Genomic DNA, 10,516 nt, shown 5'->3' with positions numbered 1-10,516 from the left:
ATAATTATACATTTAATATTCCATATCTCTCTGGCTGAGACACAGATTCTAGAAGAATCTGCTGGCAGTTCCTCAATTTCAAGAGAAAAGGAGGATGGCAGTAGATAGGCACTGTTTTCCTATTACTAGACCTGATACTACAACATCTAATAGAAAAATATTCTCACAAACCATTATAGTTTTTTTTATACAGCATTTATTGACTTAGCTCAGCTTTTAGTACAGTATCTAGAAATAAACTGTAGCATTAATTTGAAAAGCACAATTGTCAATTGTCTAATCCACTGCTCATTAAAATACATAAGAATATTCAATTAAAGATCAGGTGCAGCAATCAAGGACATGCCACCAGGTATTTTCTTCAATACTCATAAATAGGGGAATATGAGAGGGATGTTTATTGGCTTCTGTTGTACTCAACTCCTATATAAACTTATTAGTCCCACATTTAATTAACTCTTCATCATCCTTATTTAGCTTCAAAACATGTCAATATATTATAATATGTCTATGATGCAGTAATTCTATCACTAACTTCTATAGATCACTTACATATTGTTGTATTGATCACTTACATATTGCTCTATTGAGAAGGAACTAATAATAAATTACACCAAGACTAGGATACCCCAAAATTTCAAAATATAAATATTGAAACTTGAGCATTGAGCATTATTACTTTTCAGAGGAACACAGTTTATTCCCGCTGCAGTTAAGTTGTTTGTAAGCTGAAGCCTGAAGACAACTGCTGTATGGGATTCAATTGGGACCATTTAGCAGCATGATCACCTTAGAAATGATTCAAACAAAATATCTATGAACTATCATTCAGGGTTATTCATCTTTGTTCTAAATGCTATATTTTGACAGGAAGCAGAAGTGAGTAAACTTGAGTCTAATCTCTTAATCTTTACCTACTAGATAAAATTATATCAATCCTAATGGAATGAACCTTCTAACATTAGCAAATAACTTCAAACCTTCTTCAAAAATAGTGATCCAAAAGACACTGAGCCTCTAAATAGGCATAATTTTGCTTTGTTTCTTTATAGAATGTATTTTTATTAGTTAATGACCAAAACAAAGTTTCTGACTCTTTTACTAGAAGAGTTATTTCTTCAGCATATTATTTTGGGAGTCAGTTTTATTACTCTTTGTTTATTTACTATATATTTGATTATACTAACATTTACTTCAATGACATGTTATAGAAATATTCACAAAAATGAAAAATTGAAAGGAACTGAAATTGATACTTTCTCCCAATCCCTGTTTTAGCTAAGGTCTACTTGGTTTTGCTAAATGTCTGTGCATGACTTCCTTGATCTGTTTAAAATCCATCATTCTTGGTCAGAATCCCCCAAAAGTAGGAGGTTTCAATACTCCAGTAGAAATTGGCCAATGGCCAATGGCCAATTGTTTTATTTATTTAGAATAGAATAGAATAGAATAGAATAGAATAGAATAGAATAGAATAGAATAGAATAGAATAGAATAGAATAGAATAGAATAGAATAGAATAGAATAGAATAGAATAGAATAGAACAGAACAGAACAGAACAGAATATAGAGCTGGAAGAGACCTTGGAGGTCTTCTAGTCCAGCCCCCTGCTCAAGCAGGAGAACCTATACCATCTCAGACAAGTGACTGTCTAGCCTCTTCTTAAAAATCTCCAGTGACGGAGCACACACAATTTCTGGAGGCAATCTATTCCGCTGATTAATTGTCCTCACTGTCAAGTAGTTTCTCCTTAATTCCAAGTTGCTTTTCTCTTTGATCGGTTTCCAACTATTGTTTCTTGTCCTGGTGCTTTGGTGAATAACATGACCCCCCTCTACTTTGTGGCAGCCCCTCAAGTCCTGGAATACTGCTATCATGTCTCCCCCATTTCTTCTTTTCTTTAGAGTAGCCAGACCCAAGTTCTGCAGCCATTCTTCATATGTTTTAGTCACCAGGCCTTTGATCGTCTTAGCTGCTGTTCTCTGAATTTTTTCCAAACTCTCAATTTATGATATGGTGACAAAAATTGGCTGCAGTTTTCCAGGTGTGGTCTTACTAGGGTTTTATAAAGCGGTATTAATACTTTGTATGATCTTGATTCTATTCCTCTGTTTATACAACCCAGGATTGTATTAGCTTTTTTGCTGCTGTTGCACACTGCTGGCTCATTGTCAAGGTCCCTCTCACAATTACTGTTTTTAAGCCAGGTTTTACCCAGTCTGTACTTGTACCTTTGAATTTTCCTGCCTAAATGTAAAACTTTGCTTTTCTCCACATTGAAACTCATTTTGTTGGACAGGGTCCACTGTTCAAGTCTGTCGAGATCTTTTTGGATCCTGAGTTTGTCTTCTGTGCTGTTGGCTACTCCTGCCAAATTGGTGTCATCTGCAGATTTGATGAGTTCCCCTTCAATTCCCTCGTTTAAATCATTTATGAAGATATTGAAGAGTACTGGGCCTAAGATGGAACCTTCTGCTACCCTACTGCTTACTTCTCTCGATGTGGATGTAATGCCATTGAGGACTACTCAATGAGTATGGTTTGCCAGCAAACTAGAGATCCATCTGGTGGTGATGTTGTCTATTCCACCTTTTTCTAACTTACCAAGGATACCAAGGATCCTGATCTAGAGCTGCTGCCTATATATCAAGTTACTCTGATGACAAGAAGCAAATACATTAATTTAGACTGATTTACAAGTTCACCATGGACTGATAGACTCTTTTTTACCAATGGCAGTTTTGGGAAGTACCAGTATTGGATGATAAAATACCTGAGAACTCTTCATGCCCAAGAAGCTGCAATAACCTGATTAAAAATGGACATCAAGACAACAAAAAATCAAAACCAGACAAGTGTCACAGAATTTCTCTTGGTGGATTTCTCTATTGACCAAAATAATCAGACTCTTTGTCATAAGTCTGTTTCTCTATTTGTTAACTTTAGCTGGGAATCTAACCATCATTATATTGACCAGAATTGATCAGTGTCTCCAAACTCCTATGTACTTCCTACTTGGCAATCTCTCTTTTGTGGAGATCTGCTACATTTCCACTACACTCCCCAAAATGCTGTGGAATCTTTTGTCAGTGGACAAGAGCATCTCTTACCTAGGATGTGCATTCCAAATGTATTTCTTTGTTACTTTAGGGGGCACAGAATGTGTACTTCTTTCAACCATGGCATATGATCGCTATGTAGCTATTTGTCACCCATTGCACTACACACTGCTCATCAATAAAGCAGTATGTCTACGTTTGTTAGCAGCTTCCTGGACTATTGGCCATTTTAATTCTATTGTTAATACAGCGGCAGTCTTTTCCCTGAATTTCTGCCACTCCAATGAAATCAACCACTTCTTTTGTGACATACCTCCCTTACTTCATTTATCTTGTTCTGATATCTTCATCAGTCAGATGGTGACCTTCACTGTTTCAGGGTGTGTTATCATTCTGCCATTTGGTCTAACCTTTCTTATGTTCTCATTGTGTCTTCTGTGCTCAAAATCTGTACTGTTCATGATAGGTTCAAGGCTTTTTCTACCTGTGGATCACATCTGGCCGTAGTGAGTATCTTTTATGGTACCATCATCTACACCTATATATGACCACCATCTTCTGGGTCTATAGAAGAAGATCCCTTATTTCTGTGTTCTATTCCATTGTTACACCTCTTCTCAATCCCTTGATCTATACCTTCCAAAACAAGAAAGTGCAGGGGGCCCTTTGGAATGCTATTGGAAAGAACAGGTCATAGTTCAAGGTTTTAAAGATCCATACAAAATCACAAAAAATAATTAATGTAAAGAAAATGATGCACTATAAATACTAAAGGAACTAATTTCACACCTTTGTGGGTATGTTGTTTTCCTTGTAGGGTGAATGGGAATAGTAACTTGCCTTATCCAAATATTTCCAGTTACCTCACATAAATTCTTTCTCCACTATTTAGGGCAATGTTATGCTATGTACAGTAGTTCATTTAAAATGCATTAATTCAACATAAGTAATGGAGTTTGACAAAAATCCATTAATCTCCCCATACTAAAATGAACTCAGTCACAATTACAATGAGAAACTATTGAGATTGAAATGTTTATGAATATATTCCTATTCAACTCCTTCATGCCCAGATAAGCAGAAAATGTATTTGAATGATATTTCTGTGGAAAATAGAGTAATTGGTTTCAATAGAAATAGGCAATAACAATTTTAAACATTATTTTTGTATATGTATAATAATGAAATATTACACCAAGAAATTTACTTATATATTTTAACCAAGTCACAAAGTAATTACAAAAGAAAAAAGAAAAAGTTTTGTCCTATCTAAAATAGGACATTTTAATGTTGCTATGACCATGTTCATGTTGTTCAATTACAAATTTTTGTGTAATTTCTTTTTTTAAAAAAAAAGTCTGTTGTTTTTGCCTGATGCAATCTTCCTTTTCTTCTTTTTGCATACTCAAGGAATAGCAGTATCTAAAATCCCAACTGTAATTGCACATGTGCTAATCTCAAGTGCATACAGTATTTATTTATTTATTTATTTATTTATTTATTTATTTATTTATTTATTTATTTATTTATTTATTTATTTATTTATTTATTTATTTATTTATTTATTTATTTATTTATTTATTTTTGGGACTTATATGCCGCCCTATCTCCCGAAGGACTCAGGGCGGCTAACAACAATAAAATACAACAATACAAAAGTTAAAAAGAATTAAATTAACAGCCCCAATAGAATAAATTAAAATTGGAGTTAAAAATTTAAAAAAACATTTTAAAGTTCACTTGGATTTACTGAGGTATCTGTAGGAGAGACAAATGACTAAAACTTTGCTCTCTCCTTTATATTTTAGTAAATACATAGGAACATTTACAAAACATTGAGATCAAACGGTATGTGAGAATGATGTTGGGAGAGCCATTTATTTGCATCAATTACTACCTGTAGAAAGATAACATACTTGATACTAGTCAATTTGCTAACTTTTTATTTATATAACTGTATTGCTGTCACTGATTTATTGGTGTGCTATTCAGTTTTAGTCCTTTGACTATTTTATTATTCAATTGTTAGGCAGAAATCTCCTCTAATTTTTCTTCATTTGCTTATTGTTTTGTGGTAGAAATTTCTTGGCCAGAAATTTAAGAAGACAAAAAAAGAAGAATTCATACTGCCAACAGCATCTGAAAGAAAAGCTGAACTTGAAGAATACCAAATGCTGCATTTATACCTGATTCACAAGCAAAACAAGGAAAGCAGAAAGAAAAAGATCTGCATCTGCTTGTCATGTTAAATTCTCTTCATCATGACTTACCATTTTTCAAAATGGTGCAGTTTCTGCTGATTAAAACTGTAATGGATGAGGGGAAAGAAAAGAATTTGGAGATAAGGCAGAAGTTGGATTCTCTTGATCAGAATATACCAGCATTAAAACCTTTGGTTACTATATGAAAAATGAATCACCTGAAGATTACAGACATTGAAACTGTTGAAATTTAATAAACCCATTTTAAATAAATTATTATTTTATTTTATTATTTTACCACTTCCTTAGGTCAAGATAGCAAAGAATCTCAGATACAGCAGAAATTATCCACATAAGATGATATTGCCAGAGCCATTAACTCTTAATGAACCACAATTTTATTAGGCAAAGCAATTGGTACATGCTTTTCCATGATTCATTTGGACCTCTTCTGTTAAACAGAAGAAGCAACCCAGGAAATGTTTTCAGAACCTTCAATCATTCAGTATTCTCCTTTTCTCTCTCTCTTAATCAATTTTTTCTGTGAGGGTTTTTTTTTAAACCCCATTTTTCCAAGGTGGACCCACATGGACTCAGAATGAGACAGCCCGCTACAGCCAACTCTCTGTGACCAACCTGCCAGAACCAACTCCCCATGGCTAATTCGCCGTGGCTAACTCATCATGATCAACTCACCATGAGACAATTTGCCACAGCTAACTCATTGTGGGACAACTTGCCATGGCACAATTTAACAATTCAATTTAATTATTTAAAATAAATTAAAAAATGTTTTAATTTTTGTCATTCACATTTCATTCTGTCCCTCCTTTTGCACCCTTTATTTATTTATTTCACAATTTCTTTGATATTAGTGTAACTCTTGTCCTGCAGCAAGTTGGCCTGCAGTGAGTTGGCCATAGCAAGTTGACTATGGTGAGTTGTCATACACCCCATGGACTAGCAATATTTTTGCCTCACAACAAAAATTTCCATAAAAGAATGTTTGTTTTAGAAAGCAAAATTAAGAAGAAAGCCCTCTTTGTTCATTCTCTCCATTTGAAATCAACCAGGGGAACTATATATTAGTGACAACCAGCTATGAGTGCACACATGAACATACAAATACACACATTTTTATCTGAAAGAAACTTCCTTGAGTAGTCTCAGGCCACATGTCTGAGGCCACATGAAGTGAATTTATATAACTTGTATTGTTTTATCAATGTCTGAGGCCACATGAAGTGAATTTATATAACTTGTATTGTTTTATCAATGTATAAAATACAAAAAAGATAAACATAGGAATTTAAGGGAAGAAAAAAAGAGAGGGAAAGAAAAGATGAGGTACAAGGGAAGAAAGAAAAAGGTGTTGACTTCCAACTCTTTTTAACACAGTACAAGATAACATTACAACCTCAACTTTTTAGTTTTATGTATTAGTATATAACTAGCTGTTTCTATAAAAACTAATCTATCTAATCAGCAAAACCAAAGTTTCATTTTTTCATCACAAGTACAAAATTCAGAAGTGATATCCAAATAAAAAACATAAATATATTCTCCTTTTTGAATAGAATAACCAATTTAACCATTACTGCTTTATCTTCCTTGCTGTTGAAACAATGTTTTTTTCTGTTTGCACAATAATCTTTATAAACTATCACCATTTATATCAACAAAATTCAATGTATTCTTTCAGATTCTTTAAACTTAAAAATATTTTTCCATCCATTTTAAAGCATTTAAAAAACATTTCAAAAATTAAAACATTCTAATACATCTTTTTTTAAAAAAACTTCCTGTTAGCTTACATATTTTAAAGTTCATTTTTAGACCAATAAAATTCCAACTAACTCAAATTAATTCATTAAATTTAGATCATTCCCTCCAAGTTACCCTCATAGAATATTTTTTTCTTCTTGTATACATCCTTTATAAAGCTCTAGATTTTTCTTTAAGGTAATACATATTTTTCTTTAACTTTCTCTTAGCATATTTTCAAATATACTTTCAATAATATTTTACAAACTTTAGGAATTACTTAAGCATTATATATAAAGAAAAAATACATTTTTAGATTAAGACTTTGTTTCAATTACAAATATCAAACTGATGGAAATCCATACTAATTCCAACTGACTCGTTAAGTTTAAGTCACTCCTTCTAGCTTTGCTTCATGGAATAAAATCTTTTTCTTCTCTAGAACATTTGTCAAGTAGTTAGAAGCTTCGCTGTTTCTCAAGGATTTCTCAATTTTGTTAATATCCATGAGGAAAAGGTCCCAAGCATGTCCTTTTGAAAGTTGCAAATTTTCTTGGAGCTCTCATTTCAATTGTGTTTGGAGTCTTCTATTTAAGTCATCATAATAAAAATTGGTGTCAGGTTTATATTCCATAATTACAGTTGACTCCTCTGCATTGACAGCTACTTCTGAAATTGCCTCAGTGGTTTAGTAATTTTCTGCACATATTTTCATCTCTAAAGTACTTTGAGTAGTCTTTTTAACATCTTTGGAGCAGAGCTGATCTATAAACTATTTTATTTAAAGATTTTTCAAATACATCTCTAATAATTTGCTCCTCCATTTTCTTATCTCTTTTTTTAGTCAAAGAGTAGGTTTTTTGTAAGTCAGTTAAGAATTGCTTGACAAATCATGAATCATAAAAATTGGAAAGTTTTAGTTTTAGCCACCCATCACAGAGCAGACCAAGCTACAAATTACTAAAAAAATAAACTAAAAACCAACTTTCTGCTCTTATATTTCTCCATCAATATTGTTTTAAAAAATAGTCCACACTTCCTTATTTTAACTTGCCTTAGCAGCCTTCTTCATTGTTGTTTAACAAGAACAGTCCTTTAAAATGATTAAGAAATGAAAGACACAACTTACTGTCCATTTGAAAAATAAATTCCAAAACATCTGCTTCTTCTACAAAGAACTGATTGCAGCCCCACTCCCCAGCTTTTGGCCTACAAGCTTCTTTGCTCTATAGGAAGCTCTTGAAGGGTAATTCTAGGACTTTCCCTAACCCAGGAGACTCATATAAACTAAAGGGATGCTGGTTCCTTCTTTTGATAATTGAAGAAGCTACATTCAGGGAAAAATGCCTCAGGGACCCTTCCCTGAGCATGTAGTCATTTGGCATCTTCACCGAAAGTCCCCACATGAAGTGAACTTGAGGCCAGTCACTTAAACCATGAAGTGGCAAGTTCTGTGAGAGCACTTTACTGAGCTGGAGTTGTAATAGTATGCTAATGAGGCTGTTAGGCTTCAGCTTAGTCCTAATTCTTACCTTCTTCCTCCCCTACCTTCAACCATATTGTGTTCCTAGGCTTTAAAAATCACAGTTTTCCTGGGTCCCTGAAGCAGCTTTGCTAAGTTGTGCTTTACAGCCTGGAAGAGCTGGTTGGGTTCTTCTCTTCAGCTGCATCCAGAAACAAAAAAAGAGAGAGTAATGCTCAGGTTTCCAAATGTCTGAGTCCCCATATTCAGGAATATTGTGGTTTTAGGAAGTTAACGAACACATTAATTTTAACAAACAGTATTGATTGGTTCGTAATGATGTTCACTTAAAAATTGCTAAAAACGGTCATAAAATCAAGTTAGTCAAGTTGGTGCCCCAACTTATGACTGTCATGTCCAATGGCAGAAATTCCAGATTGCATAATGATCATAAGTCAAGGACTACTTGTATGCATTATGGTACCACACTTTATGGCAATAAAACACAATTTAATATACAAATACAATTTTAATTTTGCATATTTAACAAATCACATTTAGAGTAAATCACATAAACAAATAAATTATGCAAAGAAACCCCAGATTATGAACCTTCATCTATTTACAAGTTGCCATTATATTTAATTTCATAATTAGATGGCAGAACAAATTATTTCTTAGTTATTATTTTTTAATTTTTTTACTTCTTGCTTAGATTCCCCCAACCAAGGAATTTCCAAAAAGCAGCTTTGACAGCTTTGTTCCTCATGCTATAAATTATTGGATTCATCAGTGAAGGGACCAAAGTATATAGTACAGTAAATATTTCATCCACCCTAGATGGAGAATTTGCAGGTAGTACCAGGTGAGCCAACAGGCTACTACCAATGAATACAGAAACCACAATGAGGTGAGGGATGCAAGTGGAAAAGGCTTTTTCCCTTCTCTCAGCTGAAGGCATTCTCAGGACAGTGGAAAATATCCGCACATAGCTCAAGATAATGAATGAGAGGCAGCCAACCCCTAAACTTGAACCAAAGACAAGGACCCAGGTTTCACCAAGGTAAAAATCAGAACAAAAGAGCTTGATTAATTGTGGAACTTCACAAAAGAACTGATTGATGACATTGGAGCAGAAAGGCATTGAAAAAATATTTCCTGTGTGTAGAGCTGCATGCAGAAATCCAGGCCCCTCCAGCCATTTGCATACAAGTGGACCACTTCATTATGAACGTGAAGTGCAATGGATGGCAGATGGCAATGTATCTGTCATAGGCCATGGCAGTGAGAATGAAGAAATTTGATGATAGGAAAGAAACATAGAAAAACAATTGTGTCACACATTCAGAATATGAAATCCATTTGGAGTTCACAAAGGCATTAACTATAGATTTGGGTATAATTGAGGTAGTGATAGCAAGATCACCAATAGATAAATTGATTAGAAAAAAGTACATTGGTGTATGTAGATATTTATTGATTGCTATTAAAACAATAATGAGAAGATTTCCCACCATATCAAAAAGATACATTATTAAGAAGAGAGTGATGTGTAGCTCCTGACTTCCAGGAAATCCCAGAAGAACAAAACCCATTATGTTTGTTCTATTAGACATGACATTATAACATGTCCTATAGGAAAATGAAATATAAATTATACATAAGTTTATGTTACAATTATGAGTTCTTTTTCTTCCTAAAAGTACTAATGACTTATATTGCAACAGTTATAATGGTATTTCACAGCCTCTGTAGTTCTTTCTAATATGATTCATTCTTTGACAAGATAGTTTTAAGATGTAGGTAATGTTATATTGAAATTAATATATGTATACCAGCACTGAACCTACCTTTCTTCTCTCTATTATGTGTGAGAATTTTCTTTCCCATTTATGTCTCAGATTTAAACTTATCTCTCATCTTGCCTTTCCTAAAGCGAATCTCCCTCAAAACAGATCTTATAAGTGTGTTTAGTTTTTATGCAGAGCAAATGCCATCTTTAACAGAATTTTCACAACACAAATTTAAC

The 10,516-nt window shown here is 33.5% G+C and overlaps 1 pseudogene across 1 annotated transcript; it reads left to right on the top strand.

Annotated features, from left to right (window-relative positions):
* The first annotated feature begins 2,819 nt into the window (after positions 1-2,819).
* On the top strand, positions 2,820-3,757 carry LOC308678718 (olfactory receptor 5V1-like; annotated as a pseudogene). The gene has a single exon. The product of its transcript is annotated as an olfactory receptor 5V1-like (transcript).
* The last annotated feature ends 6,759 nt before the right edge of the window (positions 3,758-10,516 follow it).

The sequence above is a fragment of the Vipera berus genome (genome assembly GCF_964194415.1).
Source record: "Vipera berus genome assembly, chromosome: Z".
Classification (NCBI taxonomy): domain Eukaryota; kingdom Metazoa; phylum Chordata; class Lepidosauria; order Squamata; family Viperidae; genus Vipera; species Vipera berus.
This window is presented reverse-complemented; position numbering and strand designations above follow the sequence as displayed.